Here is a 22,654-nt window from a genome sequence, read left to right as displayed (position 1 = left end):
GGGGTGCTCCCGGATCCGGGTTTCTGAGGCGGTAGAAGTTAAAGAAGCAATACAACTGGCCTTCTTAGACTAGTTGAGTATCTGGAGCATCAGCATTTGTGGGTTCGATTACAGGCTCAAAAAGGACTTTCTAATGAAACTCGTCAGTCTATTCTTGTTCTGAGAAATTAAGGCTATTCCATGCGAGAAATTGCCAAGAAACTGAAGATCTCATAAAACGCTGTGTACTACTCCCTTCACAGAACAGCGCAAACTGGCTCTAACCAGAATAGAAAGAGGAGTGGGAGGCCCCGGTGCACAACTAAGCAAGAGGACAAGTACATCAGAGTGTCTACTTGAGAAATAGACGCCTCACAAGTCCTCAACTGGCAGCTTCATTAAATAGTACCCGCAAAACAGCAGTCTCAACGTCAACAGTGAAGAGGCGACTCCGGGATGCTGGCATTCTAGGCAGAGTTGCAAAGAGAACTTGTGAGGCGTCTGTTTCTCAAACTAGACACACTAATATACTTGTCCTCTTGCTCAGTTGTGCACCGAGCCTCCCATTCCTCTTTCTATTCTGGTTAGACCCAGTTTGCGCTGTGTGTCTAAAAACTCTGCAACTATACGTTGCACAAGCTATCTATATTAGTCTTAGTGGTTAAGCCCTGGCTGTTGCGGGAGTGTGCTTGCAGGCTAGGTCTGAGTCAGACCGAAACTAGATAAAGAGAAGTAACCACTGTCTTGTTTTGACATTTTGATCTTAGTGGACAGTGGACAATGCTAATAAATTCAGAGAAGCTACTGTACTAGGTAGCCTTATAAAGTAACCTCAGCTTATTGATACACACATACATTGACGTAGGTGATCATACCACTAAGGAGTGATCACATGTATAAAGTCAGCTGCGCCCTTAGGTAGGGTGCAGAACTTACTCGGAAACATGCGTGCTATGTTCCTGTTGTCAACTTCTATCTGCAATTGCATTAATAAAGGTTTTTGAATGATTTAATTAAAGATATTGTCTGAATGCTAATTTCACCAATGAGCCAATGATTGACAAGGAACAAGGAACGAACCCCAACATTAACGAGGCAATGAACTGCTTCAGCACATCAAATCCAATCACCGTGCACTTAAAGACAGACCTGTTGAATTCTTTGAGCGAAGAAAACGTGAACAAGAAGGAGAGACGCAAGTCTTGAAAGCCACTGCATCAACAAATGTGGCTGCACTGAGAGCGTCATATTTAGTGGCTAGCCATATTGCTAAGGCCAAGAAGCCTCTCACTATTGGCAAGGAGTTGATTCTACCTGCTGCTAAGGACATTTGCCGTGAACTCTTAGGAGAGGCTGCAGCTAAAAAGATAGCACAGGTTCCTCTTTCGGCTACCACCATCACTAGGCGAATTGATGAAATAGCAGAGGACGTTAAGGCACAATTGTTAGAGAGGCTTAACGAGTCACCGTGGTATGCAATCCAGGTTGACGAATCTACCGATGTCGACAACAAGGCAATAGTGCTTGTTTATGTGCGATATATATTTCAGGATGATGTGCATGAGGATATGTTGTGTGCGCTTCCCTGCCGACAAACACAACGGCCGCAGGACTATTCAAGTCTTTGGATGATTGCATGTCAGGAAAATCGGATTGGTCATTCTTTGTTGGCGTACGTACTGTGGCAAAGAAGGGGGTCGAGTGATAAATGGCAGATATGTGAGAGCAGAACTAATAAACGGGCTCTGCCCGATCAATAAAATGGCCACCCCGATCAGAACTACAGATCACAAAATGGCCGACTGCCAAAACGACAAGTCCCAGAAGCAAGGGGAACCCTCAGAAGGTGGAGCCGACACACAGATAAAGGGTCAAGAAAAAACAGGAAGAGGGAGAGAGGGGTGGAAGGATCTATGAACCGTAGAGAAAGAGACAATAGATATTGGCTGGATTTACCGTGTATGAGCTGGACTGTTTTGGACTTACCTGTTGGCGTTTGGACCTGGACATACCGAGAACACGATTCGTGTACCGAACCCTGCTATCCTTGACCTTGCCTACGACCTGGGTGGACCATGACGGAGAAACAAACACACAGGTACTGTCCTGTTCGAAAGAACTCTCATTCTGGGGTAATTTGGTGACAGTTTCCCACTTAATTTGTGACAAACGCTCATAACCTTGAAGAGGTTTGCCACACGTGGTGGAGAATGTGGGCATATGAACTAACCATTCCGCTGGTTAGGTAAAAAGAAAAAAGAAAAAAAAGTTCAGTTAGCACTCCAAAGGTGAGTCAGGTTTTTTTGTTTTTGTGGCTTTGTTGGGTTAGGACAGTTTCTCAGGAAAATTAGTATGGAGGGAGCCATACAAGCCCTGTTACAAGCGGCGGCCACCCAACAAGAGGCAACTAGAGCTCAACAAATAGCTCATCAGGATGCAATGCGAATGTACCAGGACACGTTACAGGTCCAGCACCGCACCAACCAGCTGCTCAGAGAAGAGCAAGAGAGAAACACCCGGGAGTTAAGAGAAGGCCTAAAGGGGCTAGCGGACCAAATTGGAGCTCAATTACCAGCTGCAAATACCCAGAGGCGGGCCAATCATTTTCTTCAAAAAATGACAGCACAGGATGATGTGGAAGCATATCTTACCACCTTCGAAAGGACTGCAGAGAGGGAGAAGTGGCCGAAAGAAGAATGGGCAGGGCTTCTGGCACCATACCTGGCAGGGGACGCTCAAAAAGCGTATTTCGACCTGGAGTTGACAGATGCACAGGATTACGATAAACTAAAGGGAGAGATTCTGGCAAGACTGGGAGTGACCGATACCGTGAGGGCACACCGCTTTCACCAGTGGTCCTACCGATCTGGACAACCTCCCCGAACACAGATGTTCGACTTGATTCACCTGGCACGGAAATGGTTGCGACCGGAGACCCGTTCCTCGGCCGAGATTGTCGAGACCATCGTACTCAACCAGTTTCAGCGAGGTCTACCCCAAGAAGTGCGACGATGGGTTGGCCAGAACGAGGTACTTTCCGCCGACCATCTCGTGGGCCGAGTTGAACGGTATTGTACGGCAGGAACAGCTGAGCAGGCACAGGAGGAAAGATTCCCATTCCCCAGGCCTGGGCGAACCAGCGGACAGGGTAAGACTGTCCCAACAGGTGGTGGGGGAAGAGAGCAGCGTGGGGGCATGAGGAAAGAATCAGAATCGGGCCGAGACACTAAGGGAGAAAACGGAAACCGGGACCGGGGGTCGAGGGGGTCTCCCGCCCGAACGCCTATTATCTGTTACAATTGTAATCGACCAGGACATATTGCAGCCTACTGCCCTATTAAAGAAGAGCCAATGCAATGTAACCTCGGTGAAAAAGAAGATGATATGTGGTATGCATGTCCTGTTGTAACCACTGTACTTGAAAGATCAAGAAACAAACATATGTGCAGGGTGACAGTTGAAGGGAAAGAGGTTGAAGCACTGCTGGATTCCGGCAGTATGCTAACCCTGGTCGTTGCAAACCTAGTGCCAACTCATAAACTGGATACAAGTCAGGATATCAGTGTTACATGCATTCATGGGGATACCCGTCTGTACCCCACAGCCTTAGTGAGCATACAACCAGAGGACGATCTGCTGAATTGTGAGGTCGGCGTGGTCCCAAAGATGCCATATGATGTAATATTGGGTAGACACTTTCCTAACTTTGCGAAGTTAGGCCAAAAGAATGGCATATTTGAGAAGCCAACAACCCTGACCAAGCAGGAAGAAGCATGGGGCCTTCAACCAAAGCCAAGAAAAGAGGTCTCCCAGGGGCCAACCTCACAGGTGCTAGTAGGGGAGGATGAGGATGAAGTGGCAAACCTCGTTGACAACAAACAGCCCGGTACTAGTGGGGCTGGGGTCGATCTGAATCCAGAGGTTGACAATCTAGAACCAGCAGACCTGGCAGGGTCCTTGACTAATTCCCGGACGGCCCAAAACCAGGATCCAACTCTGCAGCAAGCCAGAGCAGACGTGCAGGTCGTCGATGATACTCCCATAAATGATGGGATGAGGCCTAATAGTTTTCCCCACTTCATTATGAAAAAGGGTTTGGTGTACAGAGTCTCAAAAATAGGGGTTGATGTGGTTGAACAGTTGTTGGTCCCCACCCGGTACCGGAGGACAGTACTGGATCTAGCTCATGGGCACATTCTGGGTGGACACCTTGGTATCGATAAAACCCGAGACCGGATTGTAAGGAGGTTTTACTGGCCAGGAATTCAGGCTGAAGTGGCTCGGCATTGTGGAGAGTGCCCGGAGTGCCAGTTAACAGCTCCCCGACCAGCTGTTAGAAGCCCGTTAGTGCCACTCCCCATAATCGAAACGCCATTTGAGAGGATAGCGATGGATATAGTGGGTCCACTACCCAAGTCCGCCAGAGGACACCAGTACATTCTGGTCATTCTAGATTATGCCACTCGCTACCCAGAAGCCATTCCCCTTCGGACGATGACTTCCAAAAATATTGCCAAGGAATTAGTGCTCTTGTTCACCAGGGTAGGGGTTCCAAAGGAGATCCTTACTGACCAGGGGACCCCCTTTATGTCCCGCCTTATGGTGGACCTTTGTAAATTGTGGCAGGTGAAACAGTTGAGGACATCGGTTTACCATCCTCAGACGGACGGGCTGGTTGAGAGATTCAACAGGACCCTGAAGTCAATGCTCAGGAAGGTAATCGATAAGGATGGGAAAAACTGGGATTGCATGTTGCCGTATCTGATGTTTGCCATTAGAGAGGTTCCTCAAGCCTCGCTGGGGTTTTCTCCCTTTGAGCTGGTATATGGGAGGCAACCCCGGGGAATCTTAGACATCGCCCGGGAAACCTGGGAGCACCAATCCACCCCGTATACTAGTGTCATAGAGCACGTCACGGCAATGCAAGACAGGATAGCCACAGTCATGCCCATCGTCCGAGAGCACATGAGACAAGCACAAGAGCACCAGCGGCACACTTATAACCGGCAGGCTACCCTGAGGGAATTTCAACCGGGAGATAAGGTGTTAGTGCTGATCCCCACGGTAGAGTGCAAACTACTAGCCACATGGAAAGGACCATATGAAGTACTGGAGAGAATAGGAGAAGTGAATTATCGGATCCGACAGCCAGGTCGACAGATCTGTTCCTGTGGCCATCACATAAACCTGTTAAAAGCATGGAGAGAGAGAGAAACACTAATGGTCACATACCCTACACACACTCAGGGGGCAGCCGAAGTAAATATTTCACCTACTCTGTCCCCAGTCCACAAGTACAGGAAGTAAAGACCCTGATCCAGAAAAACAGAGATGTGTTTTCAGAGGTACCCGGCCGAACTGAGGTTACGGCTCACGATATCGTTTCCCTACCAGGGAGAAAAGTGAGCATGAGGCCATATCGGGTACCCGAGGCTCGACAGTCCGCGATTAGAGCAGAGACAGAGAAAATGTTGACAGCTGGAGTGATCGAGGAGTCACATAGTGAGTGGTCTAGCCCAATTGTGATGGTCTCCAAGCCCGATGGGTCTTTGCGGTTCTGTAACGACTTTCGGAAGGTAAATGAAATCTCCAAGTTTGATGCCTACCCCATGCCCCGAGTAGACAAACTACTGGAAAAAGTTGGTAAAGCTCGGTACATTACGACCCTGGACCTGACAAAAGGGTACTGGCAAATTCCTCTGACCCCCAGGGCCAAAGAAAAGACAGCCGTTTCACTTTGACTTGAAACACAAAGCAGGGAAGGAAATGGGAAATGTGGATGGGTTATCCCGCATGTACGCATATTTGCTGCGGTAGCCCGACCTAGGGGGTCGGATCTAGGGGGGGAGATGTGTGGCAAAGAAGGGGGTCGAGTGATAAATGGCAGATATGTGAGAGCAGAACTAATAAACGGGCTCTGCCCGATCAATAAAATGGCCACCCCGATCAGAACTACAGATCACAAAATGGCCGACTGCCAAAACGACAAGTCCCAGAAGCAAGGGGAACCCTCAGAAGGTGGAGCCGACACACAGATAAAGGGTCAAGAAAAACCAGGAAGAGGGAGAGAGGGGTGGAAGGATCTATGAACCGTAGAGAAAGAGACAATAGATATTGGCTGGGTTTACCGTGTATGAGCTGGACTGTTTTGGACTTACCTGTTGGCGTTTGGACCTGGACATACCGAGAACCCGATTCGTGTACCGAACCCTGCTATCCTTGACCTTGCCTACGACCTGGGTGGACCATGACGGAGAAACAAACACACAGGTACTGTCCTGTTCGAAATAACTCTCATTCTGGGGTAATTTGGTGACAGTTTCCCACTTAATTTGTGACAAACGCTCATAACCTTGAAGAGGTTTGCCACAGTACGGATGGGGCTGCTGCCATGACTGGATGGCTGTCTGGTTTCACTACCCGGGTTAAAGAGGTTGCGCCTGAATGTGAGTCTACGCGCTTTGTCATTCACAGAGAAATGCTGGCTAGCCGAAAAATGTCACCTGAATTTAACGTCGTATTGAATGATGCTATCAAATCACATCAATCACATCAAAGCACACACCCTTATATCGCTTCTGTTTGTGCAGCTTTGTGAGGAAATGGACGTAGAGCACAAATGCCTTCTCTTATACACAGAAGTCAGATGGCTATCCATGGGGAGATCGCTTGCCAGAGTGTTTGAGTTATGAAAAAAAGTCCTCGCTGGCAGCACATTTCAATGACGAGGAATGGGTCACAAAACTCGCTTACCTGTGCGACATACTCAACCTGCTCAACGAACTCAATCTGTCACTTCAGGGGAGAATGACAACTGCCTTTAAGTTGGCAGATAAAGTGGCTGTATTCAAAGCCAAACTGGAACTGTGGGGACGGCGAGTGGACAGGGGCATATGACATGTTCCAAACATTAGCGGCGATTTTGGGAGAGACTGAGACGTCTTTCTCCCAGCTGCTGCGCGATCACCTAGCTTCGCTGTCAACAGAGTTCGAGCTTTACTTCCCAACCGCCAAAGACCCACAAAGAGTGAAGGAATGGATCCATGAGCCATTTGTGAATGAAAGAAGATCGACTCCTTGAGATTGCAAATGACGGTGGCCTTAAAAGTATGTTTGAGAACTTCATCTCTGCCGACCTTCTGGATTAAAACCAAGGCTGAATATCCTGAGATAGCCACAAAAGCACTGAAAACGTTGCTTTTTCTATCCCTGCCAAGCGGGCTTTTCCGCAATCACGGTAACAAAAACAAAATGACGGAGTAGACTGGACATAAGAATGTCACTGTGTCCCATCACCCCTAGATGGGACCGTCTTGTTGCCGGGAAACAAATTCAGCGCTCCCACTGATTCAGCGACATGGTGAGTTGCAATGTTTTATTATATGGTCATTACAGAAAAATATGCACTTTATGTTTTTATAATATCATCGCATTAGGCCTACATAAACTATAATGTTTGTCACGTTCGCTGGAATAATTATCGGACCAAACTGCAGCACGATATGGTTTCCACATATTATTTATTAGAAACGCACAAAACAACAAAGAAAGAACGAAACAAACAACGTACCGTAACTAAGAGGTGTAACATACACTAACTCAAAACAATATCCCATAAAACACAGGTGGAAAAAAATGCTACTTATATATGATCCCCAATTAGAGACAGCAATAGCCAGCTGCCTCTAATTGGGAATCATACCAAACACCAACATAGAAAAACTAAACTAGAACCCCACATAGAAAATAATAACTAGAAAACCCCCCAGTCACGCCCTGACCTACTATACCATAGAAAAACAAAGGCTCTCTATGGTCAGGGCGTGACAGTAACCCCCCCCCCCCAAAGGTGCGGACTCCGGCCGCAAAACCTGAAACAAATGGGGAGGGTAGGGGGGGTGATTAGTGTCAGTGGCGGCTCTGGTGCAGGTCGTAGCCCCCACTCAGCTCGCGGATCTGCCAGCATCGGGGGCGGCTCTGGTGCGGGACGAAGAACCCGCTCAACTCGCGGATCCACCATCTTTGGTGGCGGCTCTGGTGCGGGCCGAAGAACCCGCTCATCCCGTGGATCCAGCCATGGACCCGGGCTGAACACTGTGCCTGGACTGGACCTCGGTATCAAGGAAGGCTCCTGCCATGGAGCTGGACTGGACACCAGATCTGGACCGGACATCAGTGCAGAGGAAGGCTCCTGCCATGGAGCTGGACTGGACGCCGTATCTGGACGCTGTGCCTGGACTGGGCACCAACGCAGAAGAATACTCTGGCCTAGGAGCTGGACTGGACGCCGTGCTTAGACTGGGCATCGGCGCAGGGGAAGGCTCCGGGCCATGGAGCTGGAGGTTCCGGACCATTGACCGTCGCAGGAGGTTCTGGACCGTTGATCGTCTCAGGAGGTTCCGGACTGTGGACCGCCGCAGGAGGTTCCGATCTGTGGACCATCTCAGGAGGTTTCCGGACTGTGGACCGTCTCAGGAGGTTCCGGACTGTGGACCGTCTCAGGAGGTTCCGGACTGTGGACCGTCATCTTTTTTGAGAAAGATGTTTAAAAGTAAATAAAATCACTAATTAGATCAGTTTCTTCCAATGTAATAATATAACAACTCTAGATGTTATATTTAAATAATAGTGTTAAAAATCAATCATTAAAAATCATGAATTGCTTTATTTTCAATCATTAAGTTTTGGAGGGTTTGGGACAGCCACCTCTCAATATAAATAGGTGTATAAACATTGAGTTTGTACTATATTAATTTAACAATATGTTTGTTATTGCCTTGGGCTGAATTACAAATATCATGATGTAAAAAAAAATCCTAAATTTGAAGACTTAACTGTTTTTATAAATGTATAAACTGCAAATTGCAAAACTTCTGTAGAATCACCCATACACGTGTGTTTTTTGTTTGTTTTTAGGCCATGTGGTGTGCCAAGAAGGACTGCAAACGAACAACAACAGTTTTCAACAAACCAATTCCAGTCGTATGCACGGAACAAGCAGTATAGGGAAAACATGCCCTCCCAATATTGCCTCTGAATGCAATGCTAACCCCAAAAGTTCTCAGCAAACATTGAAAACAGCCGACACAAAGGAGTCAGGTGCCGGTGCTAGCAGTCAGCAAGCATGCACAAACATGCAAATACAGGCCAGTGAGGAGAGTAGCATCTGTGTCTCTTCAACTTCAGAGATGGACTCTGGTGCAGAACCTAACAATTTGCTCCCGCCTATCATAAAGTCAGCGGTGAAGCAGAAGCAGGTCAAAAGAGGGCTGTCGTAAACTAGAGATGACAGACAATGGCACTGCCCACTCTGTCAACACTTAGATAGTTAACACATAGACACTAGGTCACTGTTGGAAGTGAAGAGACAGAGAAAGAGACAAAAATAACATACATCATCCAAGCAGGCACTCCTGGGCCTTCGCTAATTGCTTTCTCCAGGACATGAGTTTCAATAGGCACTGACCCGACCTGACCACCCTGGCTGCCGGGTCTGTCTTCTTCCCAGGCCTGTTCATGCTCTCCAAGAAATGCCTCACGTACATCCCTGCACTAAGGTGGAGCGAAGGGGATGCGGTCAGTGTCAACCGGGTTGGTGTCCTCCGTTCAGGCGATCATGGCCTCCTCAACTGGTTACATCACTGCCTCCTCCTGTGAAGACATCATCAAGGATCAGTATTGGCTGACCAGCACCTACATCCTCTTTGCCATGCCCTACTGTGTGTATGAAATCTATGCTATGGTCATGTTCTACTGGTACAAGCTACGGGTCAAGGATCACAAAGCAGACAGCGGTGCCAAACGCCTGGGCCTGCGACGCAAGTTCCTCATTGTGCTCCAGCACGTAGTCATGGTCACTGTGTGCTTCCCCATCTCTGTGTTCTGGCGACAGGGAAAGGGGGATTACTTTCAGGGCGTCATGTTACGGGCTGAACTCAGCACACCGTCGGTCTGTCTGGGAAAGATCCTCAACCACTACAAACAGCAACACACTCCCCTGGACAAAGTGAATGGGGCTACAATGCTGCAGTGTTAATTTTGGCACTCTGTTTTAGATTTAGTCTAGTCTTGAATATGATTAAGTCACATTTTTGTCATTTGGATAATCACTTAGCCTAGTTATTGTCAAAATGATGAAAACATTTTAGGCCATTTTAGTCAACTACACTGAACAAAAATATAAACACAACATGCAACAATTTAAGATTTTACTGAGTTACAGTACATATAAGGAAATCAGTCAATTGAAATAAATGTATTAGGCCCTAATCTATGGATTTCATGAATGGGAATACAGACATGTATCTGTTGGTCACAGATACACTATATATACAAATATATGTGGACACCACTTCAAATCAAATCAAATGTTATTTGTCACATGCGCTGAATACAACAGGTGTAGACCTTACCGTGAAATGCTTACTTACGCGCGCTTAACTAACAATGCAGTTCAAGAAATAGAGTTAATAAATATTTAATAAATAAACTAAAGTTTAGAAAAAGTAACACAAGATATTTACATAACAATAACGAGGCTATATACAGATGATACCGGGACCGAGTCCATGTGCGGGGGTACAGGTTAGGGGGGGGGGGAATTTGATTAGCTGTCTTCAATAGTCTTATGGCTTGGGGGTAGAAGCTGTTCAGAAGCCTTTTGGACCTAGACTTGGCGCTCCGGTACCACTTGCCCTTGTGGTAGCAGAGAGAACAGTCCATGACTAGGGTGGCTTTTGAAATGTTTAGGGCCTTCCTCTGACACTGCCTAGTATATAGGTCCTGGATGTTAGGAAGCTTAGCCCCCAGTGATGTACTGGACAGTACGCACTACCCTCTGTAGCGCGTTACGGTCAGATGCCGAGCAGTTGCCATACCAGGCGATGATGCAACCAGTCAGGTATGGCAACTGACGGGTTGGATTCAACTATTTCAGCTACACCCGTTGCTGACAGGTGTATAAAATCGAGCACACAGCCATGCAATCTCCATAGACAAATATTGGCAGTAGAATGGCCTTACTGAAGAGCTGAGTGACTTTCAATGTGGCACTGTCATAGGATGCCACCTTTCCAACAAGTCAGTTCAATTTCTGTTTTTGTGCTGTTATTGTGAAATGTAAACGTCTATGAGCAACAGCGGCTCAGTCGCAAACTGGTAGGCCACGTGACCGCCGAGTGCTGAAGCGCATAGCGCGTAAAAATTGTCTGTCATCGGATGCAACACTCGCTACTGAGTTCCAAACTGCCTCCGGAAGCAACGTCAGAACAATAATTGTTCGTCGGGATCTTCATGAAATGTGTTTCCATGGCCGAGCAGCCGCACACAAGCCTAAGATCACTATGCGCAATGTCAAGCGTCGGCTGGAATGGTGTAAGCTCGCCGCCAGTGGAAACTGTCACGTTCGCTGGAATAACTATCGGACCAAGGCGCAGCGGATGTTGAGTTCCACATAATTTTTTAGAAAGTGAAACTTAGCAAAACAAAACAATAAAGACTAAGCTAACAACGAACCGGGACTACAGAGGTGCTACGTGCACTAACTCAAAACAATATCCCACAAATCACAGGTGGAAAAAAGCTACCCTAATATGATCCCCAATTAGAGACAACGATTACCAGCTCCAATTGGGAATCATACAAAATCACCAACATAGAAAAAACAAACCTAGAACCCCACATAGAAATAATAAACTAGACTAACCCCCCAGTCATGCCCTGACCTACTCCACATTAGAAAATAAGGACTCTCTATGGTCAGGACATGACAGTACCCCCCCCCCCCCAAAGGTGCGGACTCCGACCGCAAAACCTGAAACCAAAAGGGAGGGTTAGGGGGGGTGTCTAGTGTCGGTGGCGGCTCTGGTGCAGGACGAAGAACCCTCTCATCCAGCGAATCCGCCAGCATTGGAGGCGTCTCTGGTGCGGGACGAAGAACCCGCTCAGCTCGCGGATCCACCATCTTTGGTGGCGGCTCTGGTGCGGGCCAAAGAACCCGCTCATCCTGCGGATCCAGCCATGGACCCAGGCTGAACACTGTGCCTGGACTGGACCTAGATGCCGAGGAAAGCTCCTGCCATGGAGCGGGACTGGACACCGGCCCTGGCCTGGACATCGGTGCAGAGGAAGGCTCCTGCCCTGGAGCTGGAGGTTCTGGACCGTGGACCGTCGCAGGAGGTTCCGGACAGTCGACCGTCGCAGGAGATTCCGGGCTGTGGACCGTCTCAGGAGGTTCTGGACTGTGGACCGTCTCAGGAGGTTCCGGACTGGGAACTGTCGCCGGAAGCTCTGGACTGGGAATTGTCGCCGGAAGCTCTGGACTGGGGATCGTCGCAGGCATTGGTGGTACCGGACTGGTGACACGCACCTCAGGGCGAGTGCGAGGAGCAGGCACAGGACGTACCGGACTGGGGAGGCGCACTGGAGGCCTGATGCGTGGGGCCGGTACAGGTGGCACCGGACTGGTGACACGCACTTCGGGGCGAGTGCGGGGAGAAGGAACATGACGTACTGGGCTGTGAAGGCGCACCGGAGACCTGGTGCGTATAGCCTGCATCAATTGTTCCGGTTCGATGACACACTTCGCACGACAAGTGCGAGGAGCTAGCACAGGACGCACTGGGCTGTGGAGGCACACTGGAGACCTGGTGCGTATAGCCGGCATCAATTGTACCGGAACTTTAACACACTTCGCATGGCAAAAGAGAGGAGCTGGCACCGGAACTTTAACACACTTCGCACGGTGAGTTGGCACAGGACGTACTGGGCTGTGAAGGTGTAGTGGAGATTTGGTGCGTAGAGCTGGCACAGATGGTGCCGGGCTGAGAAGGCTCTTTTCAACGCGCCTGCGCTGCAGCATACTCCTTTCCACAACCTCTCTCCGGTATCTCTCATTACCTTCTTCTATCGACTCCCACACAGGCTCTGGCTCACTACCCGGTTCCGCCGATCACCACATGTTCCCCCCCCCCATTTTTTTTTTTTTAGCTGTCTTTTGGGCTTTCCTTGTGGCCGTGAACCCCGGCGTCGTCGCTGTCCTCCCTTCTCTCCTGTCGTTAGTTTCCACGGCAGGCTTTCGTATCTTGCCAAGACTTCCTCCCAAGTCCAGGATATTCTCTCCTCGATCTCCTCCAAAGACCAGGATGCCATCTCCTCCTGGGCACGCTGCTTGGTCCTGTTAAGGTTGGATATTCTGTCACGTTCGCTGGAATAACTATCGGATGTTGAGTTCCACATAATTTATTGGAAAGTGAAACTTAGCAAAACAAAACAATAAAGACTAAGCTAACAACGAACCGTGACTACAGCGGTGCTACGTGCACTAACTCAAAACAATATCCCACAAATCACAGGTGGAAAAAAGCTACCTAAATATGATCCCCAATTAGAGACAACGTGAACTAGCTGCCTCTAATTGGGAATCATATAAAATCACCAACCTAGAACCCCACATAGATATAATAAACTAGACTAACCCCCCAGTCACGCCCTGACCTACTCCACCATAGAAAATAAGGACTCTCTATGGTCAGGACGTGACAGAAACTTGTTCTCTGGAGTGATGAATCACGCTTCACCATCTGGCAGTCCAACGGATGAATCTGGGTTTGGCGGATTCCAGGAGAAATCTACCTGCCCGAATGGTCTGGGGCTGTTTTTCATGGTTCGGGCTAAACCTCTTAATTCCAGTGAAGGGAAATCGTAACACTACAGCATACAATGACATTCTAGACAATTTTGTGCTTCTAACTTTGTGGCAACAGTTTGGGGAAGGCCCTCTGCTCTTTCAGCATGACAATACACCCGTGCACAAAGGGAGGTCTATACAGAAAGGGTTTGTCGAGATTGGTGTGGAAGAACTTCACTGGCCTGCACAGAGCCCTGACCTCAACCCCATCAAACAAGTTTGGGATGAATTGGAACGCCAACTGCGAGCCAGGTCTAATCGCCCAACATCAGTGGCCGACCTCACTAATGCTCTTGTGGCTGAATGGAAGCAAGTCCCTGCAGCAATGTTCCAACATCTAGTGGAAGAATGGAGGCTGTTATAGTAGCAAAATGGGGACCAACTCCATATTAATGCCCATGATTTTGGATTGAGATGTTCGACGAGCAGGTGTCCACATACTTTTAGGCATGTAGTATACCTTAAAAAAGAAGGTAGGGGTGTGGATCAGAAAACCAGTCAGTATCTGGTGTAACTACCATTTGCCTCATGCAGCGTGACACATCTCCTTCGCATAGAGTTGATCAGGCTGTTGATTGTGGCCTGTGGAATGTTTTCCCAGGATATTGGCGGGAACTGGAAAACACTGTCGTACACGTTGCCAGAACATCCCAAACATGCTCAATGGGTGACATGTCTGGTGAGTATGCAGGCCATGGAAGAACTGGGACATTTTCAGCTTCCAAGACTTGTGTACAGATCCTTGCGACATGGGGCTGTGCATTAGGAGCTAAAACCAGGAATTTGAAGATTTAATAAACCCCAGAATGGGTACGCAGTCCCTGGACACGACAGAAGTGAATTTGAAAAAGGTTCAGGGTACCAAATTATCTTTCCTGTTGACGCATTTTCGGACCAGAACATGTTTTTAACCTTTATTTAATAAAAGTACAGTACTTTTCTATGGAGCAATTGTTGTGCCTTAGTTCCGCATTCTAGGAAATGTTAAATGTATCAATATCATGTTTGTATAATCCCCTACTAAGCATGCATACTAAAGGAGTATATGAACTAAACAAACATAAAAAGTACATTCCTACTCAGCTTGTGGGCCATTTCCAGCTAGAATATGAACCAGTCTGATGTGTGGAATACCGTTACAGACAATTTTTTAATTTTTTTAACATCCTTAATGAAGTCCATATAGTCTTTGTGTCCTCTTGTTAAGTCATTGATTTATTGGTGACAGACAGCTTGTATGCGTAATAGATGAAGTGTGGGGAACCACTCGGACTAACAAAGAACCATTCATGTCTTGGGTTGGAGTTCAACTGAGTTCTTAACGGTTCCACAGGGCATGAGCAGTGATCTAAGAGGGCTGAGTCGTCTAAAAGTAAAAAAAAACATGACCAGAGATGGTCATGGTAGCCAAATACAGACTCTCTCTCTGAAGACTTTTCCCTCACTTATTCACACGCACATGCACCACACACATGCACACAAACAGTCCAGAAGCTACACTACCACAACAATGTGACACCTCAAATGTTGGCAAAGCCTACTTTTGCTAATCTTTTCTTGTCCGAGTGAGGGACACGCTGTAAATCAAGAGGACTCGATGTGTTCTGAAAGATGAGACGTTGAGGTGTCACACCCTGACCATAGAGAGCTGTTTATTCTCTATGTTGGTTGGGGCGTGACAGTGACTAGGGTGGGTTATCTAGGTGATTTATGATCTATGTTGGCCTGGTATGGTTCACAATCAGAGGCAGCTGTTTATAGTTGTCTCTGATTGGGGATCATATTTAGGCAGCCATTTCCCCATTGTGCTTTGCGGGATCTTGTCTATGTATAGTTGCCTGCGAGCACTACATGAGCTTCACGTGTCGTTTTGCGCTTTATTGTTTTCTTTGTGTTTCACTACCTAATAAAGAGGATGGAACCATGGCACTACATTCCATGGCAGTAATGTTAGCTAACCATGGCAATATTGACCAATAGCAGTTCACAGAATTTTCTGAATTTCAAACAATGCTATATGTACAAGATTCCAAATTCTCGTCATGAATGGATAAATGGAATACTCAAAGGCGCTAACATGGGGTGTGTTCATAAATTCTCTCTGGAATCCCAGAGTACACTCAGAGTGCGCTCTAGGCGTTCGTGAATTCAGAGTGTTGTCAGATTGTCCATTTGTAAACTCAGAGCGTTTCAGAGCACACACTGGACGCTCTGGTCGAGGAGTAGGGTTGAGCCGAGCGTTCTGACCTCACAACATCAGTCAACCATCTGAGCTAACTTGCTAAAGTTGGCAAAGCGCTGTTATAGTTCACATTATATCATCGGATCTGTTTCATTTTCTTAAAAATATTAAGCTAACAAGGGGTAGGCCTGTGCTTTTGCCATTTTCTTGAATAAAAGGTAGGCCTATAGCACACCCTCTCATACCCTCCCCAATTTCGAGTTTTGGTTTTAACCACACTGACACGGAGGTAAGCTATTTAAAGAGTGCATGGTGTGTGGTGGAATTGACCGACAAATCTATGGATATTGCTGCCTAAAGCCTAATTTCGTCAGTCAAACAGGTAGGACTAACTCTTATTTCTTAAAAGGGAAGAAATAGGCTCCAACACAAAGCCCTCTTGTTGTTAATAAAGTCTAATTAAAATGATGACGGTTGAAATGAATGATGCCTACTGGAATTTGTTTACTTTCTGAACCATGAGCTGTACATTTCTGATTCATTGTGCCACGGCTTCTGCTTGAAGTTTTAGCACCACAGTGTAAATGACTCCAATCTGGCTTATTTTGAGGTCAATAACTCTGATAAATACATCATGGGCAAGAAACATATTGTTTTAATCAAATCCATTTTAGTAGTAACAAGCTATCAAAGTCGACCTCCAGTCCTCATTCTCATCTTCACGCTCTACTTCTCAAACGGAACAGAACATAGGCTATAGGCTAGTCCACGAGCAAGATGCATTTTTGGGACTGGCCTAATCAAACATTATTTTCGGGAAAAAACCTTTGACTCTCCTGAACAACCACCGTAGCCCTACACAGCACAGCCATTGGTTAGGCAGCACACAAATTATTTTTTGATCAGCAAGAGCAGAGCAGGCCGGGGCTCAGGGATGGAATATCCATTGCAGTGGCGGATTTAGGCATAGGCGACATGGGAATGGTGACATTTGAGCGATTGGTTTTCTATCGCTCATTTGCACGTCACGTCAATGATATCATGTCACTGTGTGGGAATGTGGGTCAATTAACCTTGTCGGAGTGGGCGCCCTGATTCTAGTTTATTTTATTTCACCTTTATTTAACCAGGTAGGCCAGTCGAGAACAAGTTCTCATTTACAACTGCGACCTGGTCAAGAAAAAGCAAAGCAGTGAGACCAAAACAACAACAACACAGAGTTACACATAAACAAACGCACAGTCAATAACACAATAGAAAAATATATGTACAGTGTGTGCAAATGTAATTACAATTTAGCATTAACACTGGAGTGATAGATGTGTAGATGATGATGTGCAAGTAGAGATACTGGGGTGCAAAAGAGCAAAAAGATAAATAACAATATGGCGATGAGGTAGTTGGGTGTGTTATTTACAGATGGGCTGTGTACAGGTACAGTGATCGGTAAGCTGCTCTGACAGCTGATGCTTAAAGTTAGAGAGGGAGATATAAGTCTCCAGCTTCAGTGATTTTTGCAATTCGTTCCAGTCATTGGCAGCAGAGAACTGGAAGGAAAGGCAGCCAAATGAGATGTTGGCTTTGGGGATGACCAGTGAAATATACCTGCTGGAGCGCGTGCTACGGGTGGGTGTTGCTATGGTGACCAGTGAGCTGAGATAAGGCAGGGTTTTACCTAGCAAAGAATTATAGAGGACCTGGATCCAGTGGGTTTGGTGACGAATATGTAGGGAGGGCCAGCCAACGAGACCATACAGGTCGCAGTGGTGGGTAGTATATGGAACTTTGGTGCCAAAACGGATAGCACTGTGATAGACTGCATCCAGTTTGCTGAGTAGAGTGTTGGAGGCTATTTTGTAAATGACATCGCCGAAGTCAAGGATCGGTTGGATAGTCAGTTTTACGAGAGTATGTTTGGCAGCATGAGTGAAGGAGGCTTTGTTGCGAAATAGGAACCCGATTCTAGATTTAATGTTGGATTGGAGATGCTTAATGTGAGTCTGGAAGGAGAGTTTACAGTCTAACCAGACACCTAGGTATTTGTAGTTGTCCATATATTCTAAGTCAGAACCAGAGTAGAGATGCTAGTCGGGCGGGTGGGTGCGGGCAGCAATCAGTTGAAGAGCATGCATTTAGTTTTACTAGCATTTAAGAGCAGTTGGAGGCCACGGAAGGAGTGTTGCATGGCATTGAAGCTCGTTTGGAGGTTTGTTAACACAGTGTCCAAAGAAGGGCCAGATGTATACAGAATGGTGTTGTTTGCATAGAGGTAAATAAGAGAATCACCAGCAGCAAGAGCGACATCATTGATGTATACAGAGAAAAGAGTCGGCCCTTATAATTGAACCCTGTGGCACCCCCATAGAGACTGCCAGAGGTCCGGACAACAGGCCCTCCGATTTGACACACTGAACTATATCTGAGAAGTTGTTGGTGAACCAGGTGAGGCAGTCATTTGAGAAACCAAGGCTATTGAGTCTGTCGATAAGAATGCGGCCTTGGCCAGGTCGATGAAGATGGCTGCACAGTGCTGTCTTTTATCGATGGCGGTTATGATATCGTTTAGGACCTTGAGCGTGGCTGAGGTGCACCCCTGACCAGCTCGGAAACCAGATTACATAGTGGAGAAGGTACCTTGGGATTCAAAATGGTCGGTAATCTGTTTGTTAACTTGGCTTTCGAACATTTTAGAAAGGCAGGGCAGGATGGAAATAGGTCTATAACAGTTCGGATCTAGAGTGTCTCCCCCTTTGAAGAGGGGGATGACCGCGGCAGCTTTCCAATCTTTGGGGATCTCAGATGATGCGAAAGAGAGGTTGAACAGGCTAGTAATAGGGGTTGCAACAATTTCGGCGGATCATTTTAGAAAGAGAGGGTCCAGATTGTCTAGCCCAGCTGATTTTGCAGCTCTTTCAGAACATCAGCTGTCTGGATTTGGGTGAAGGAGAAGCGGGGGGGGGCTTGGGCAAGTTGCTGCAGGGGTTGCAGAGCTGTTGACCAGGGTAAGGGTAGCCAATTGGAAAGCATGGCCAGCCGTAGAAAAATGCTTATTGAAATTATCGATTATCGTAGATTTATCGGTGGTGACAGTGTTTCCTAGCCTCAGTGCAATGGGCAGCTGGGAGGAGGTGCTCTTATGCTCCATGGACTTTACAATGTCCCAAAACTTTTTGGAATTAGTGCTACAGGATGCAAATTTCTGTTGAAAAAGCTAGCCTTTGCTTTCCTTACTGACTGTGTATATTGGTTCCTAACTTCCCTGGAAAGTTGCATATCGCGGGGACTATTCGATGCTAATGCAGAACGCCACAGGATGTTTTTGTGCTGGTCAAGGGCAGTCAAGTCTGGGGTGAACCAAGGGCTATATCTATTCTTAGTTCTAAATTTTTTGAACAGGGCATGCTTATTTAAGATGGTGAGGAAAGCACTTTTAAAGAGCAACCAGGCATCCTCTACTGACGAGATGAGGTCAATATCCTTCCAGGATATCCGGGACAGGTCGATTAGAAAGGCCTGCTCGCTGAAGTGTTTTAAGGAGCGTTTGACAGTGATGAGGGGTGGTCGTTTGACCGCAGACCCATTATGGACGCAGGCAATGAGGCAGTGATCGCTAAGATCCTGGAAGACTGCAGAGGTGTATTTAGAGGGCAAGTTGGTCAGGATGATATCTATGAGGGTGCCCATGGTTACGGATTTAGGGTTGTACCTGGTAGGTTCCTTGATAATTTGAGTGAGATTGAGGGCATCTAGCTTAGATTGTAGGACGGACGGGATGTTAAACATATCCCAGTTTAGGTCACCTAACAGTACAAACTCTGAAGATAGATGGGGGGCAATCAATTCATACATGGTGTCCAGGGCACAGCTGGGGACTGAGGGGGGTCTATACAAGCGGCAATGGTGAGAGACTTGTTTCTGGAAAGGTGGATTCTTAAAAGTAGAAGCTTGAATTCTTTGGGCACAGACCTGGATAGTATGACAGAACTCTGCAGGCTATCTCTGCAGTAGATTGCAACTCTGTCCCCTTTGGCAGTTCTAACTTGTTGGAAAATGTTGTAGTCGGGGATGGAAATTTCTGGATTTTTGGTGGCCTTCCTAAAACAGGATTCAGACACGGCTAGGACATCAGGGTTGCCAGAGTGTGCTAAAGCAGTGAATAAAACAAACTTAGGGAGGAGGCTTCTGGTGTTAACATGCATGACATGTTTGTGAGCTAGGCAGGCTACTGCCTGGGAAGGTCTTCCACTCAGAAGTACGAGATGGGGAGGAGGCGGTGGTAGGTTGACCTCAGGCCTTCCCACTGGAAGCCAGAGGTAAGGGGGAATCTATCAAATAGCGCACCTCAAACTTTGTACAGTACTAATGCAATTAGTAATGCAAATAGTTGTGCAATTTAGATTGTGTTTCTTGTTTGTAGTGCAATAATCAGGTTCTCTTCTTTATAAGTGAGTTATTCTATTTTTGTATTTGTTTGATATAGGATTTGTGCAATTTAGTTTTATTTGTGTGTTTTTTGTTAGCAATAGGGTAAGTGTAATAATTCAATTATCTTTTTTATTTGTATTTATATACTATAATATATTTCTATTTGTCTTTGTTACTTCTTTTTGATATTTATGAGTCTATTTTTGTGTATATCTTTATATTTATATAGTTTTAAATGTTATGGGGGGTGGGGGGTGCTGAATGGAGAGTTCGCCCAGGGAGCTATACAAGCTAGAACCGCCACTGGCAGTGTGTAATGCAGCCAAGTTTTATTTACACCATCCCAGCAGCTATCTTAGAAATATAACTTTGCTCTGTGCTTCTCTGAGCATGCACTTCGTAGCCTATAGGCTATGGATAATTTGATTGAGACCATCCAAAATGGCCCATAAGCGCAATTGATATTGCACACCCAGCGGAGAATCAGAGATGAGGGGCGGCATCAGGCACACATTGATATATCAAATCAAATGTATTTATAAAGCCCTTCTTACATCAGCTGATGTCACAAAGTGTTGTACAGAAACCTAGCCTAAAACCCCAAACAGCAAGCAATGCTGGTGTAGAAGCACGGTGGCTAGGAAAAACTCCCTAGACAGGCCAAAACCTAGGAAGAAACCTAGAGAGGAACCAGGCTATGAGGGGTGGCCAGTCCTCTTCTGGCTGTGCTGGGTGGAGATTATAACAGAACATGGCCAAGATGTTCAAATGTTCATAGATGACCAGCAGGGTCAAATGATAATCACAGTGGTTGTCGAGGGTGCAACAGGTCAGCACCTCAGGAGTAAATGTCAGTTGGCTTTTCATAGCCGATCATTCAGAGTATCTCTACCGCCCCTGCTGTCTCTAGAGAGTTGAAAACAGCAGGTCTGGGACAGGTAGCACGTCCGGTGAACAGGTCAGAGTTCCATAGGCAGAACAGTTGAAACTGGAGCAGCAGCACGGCCAGGTGGACTGGGGAACAGCAAGGAGTCATCAGGCCAGGTAGTCCTGAGAAATGATCCTAGGGCTCAGGTCCTCTGAGAGAGATATATATATATATATATAGCTTATATAGCTTAATAAGTAAAAATTCTAAAACACTGAGAAATATTGACATTTCATCAATTACAAATAACATGAAACTCCCCTGGAATAGATTTAAAAAATATACTAAACCATCCCATTGACTTAATTAAATTGAAAAACCATGAACCTCCCCCATTTTCCTCTAGGTAACCATTCTGTACATTTCTCTCCATCCCTTATCCAGAGTGACTTACATTTTCATACTGATTCCCCGTGAGAATGGAACCCACAACCCTGGCTTTGCAAGCGCCATGCTCTACCATTTGATCCATACTCTAGTTGTATTTTTTTTTTTTTAGTAAAACATTAGTCAACTCAGTGGCAGAGTTTCCTTCCTGAGATTTGAAGGTTGGGGTTTCGAAACCCGGTGGAGTCAAACCACAGACTTTAAAAATGCTTGGCACTCAGCATACAGACACTAGCATCCTGTCCAGGGGGAGATGTTCACACAACAGAAACTGGTTCCTGCCCTATGAGTGTAACGCTCGTCGTTGGAATGAGGTGAGGACCAAAGCGCAGCGTGGTAAGTGTTCATCATTATATTTATTAAACAGAGAACACTAAACAAAATAACAAAGGAGAACAAAACGCAACAGTTCTGTAAGGTGACATCCACTACACAGAAAATAATCGCCCACAAAACACAATGAAAAACAGGCTACCTAAATATGGCTCCCAATCAGAGACAACGACTGACACCTGCCTCTGATTGAGAACCATACTAGGCCAAACACATAGAAAAGGACAATATAACAAAACATAGAAAAAACAACATAGAATGCCCACCCCAACTCACGCCCTGACCAAACTAAAATAAAGACATAAAAAGGGAACTAAGGTCAGAACGTGACAATGAGCTACTCTGGCATTTTTGTGGTTGGGAAAGGGGGATACCTAGTCAGTTGTACAACTGAATGCATTCAACTTAAATGTGTCTTCCACATTTGTCCCCTCTGAATCAGAGAGGTGCGGGGGGCTGCCATAATCGACATCCACGTCTTCGGCACCAGGGGAACAGTGGGTTAACTGCCTTGCTCAAGGGCATGATGACAGAGTTTTACCTTGTCAGCTCAGGGATTCGATCCAGCAACCTTTCGGTTACTGGCCCAATGCTCTAACCACCAGGCTACCTGCCGCCCTCCTTTCTGTTTTATTGTAGTATTTATTGTTTGTGTTTTTGTTTCTTATTGCAAACCAATAAACAATTGTTCACAAAACAAAGTAACCAGCATGGCAACTATTGAGTTAGCCTG

General features: G+C 46.5%; 1 pseudogene; it reads left to right on the top strand.

Annotated features, from left to right (window-relative positions):
• The first annotated feature begins 8,115 nt into the window (after window positions 1-8,115).
• On the top strand, window positions 8,116-10,015 carry LOC139541844 (ceramide synthase pseudogene; annotated as a pseudogene).
• The last annotated feature ends 12,639 nt before the right edge of the window (window positions 10,016-22,654 follow it).

The sequence above is a fragment of the Salvelinus alpinus genome, chromosome 17 (assembly GCF_045679555.1).
Source record: "Salvelinus alpinus chromosome 17, SLU_Salpinus.1, whole genome shotgun sequence".
In the NCBI taxonomy this organism is placed as follows: domain Eukaryota; kingdom Metazoa; phylum Chordata; class Actinopteri; order Salmoniformes; family Salmonidae; genus Salvelinus; species Salvelinus alpinus.
This window is presented reverse-complemented; position numbering and strand designations above follow the sequence as displayed.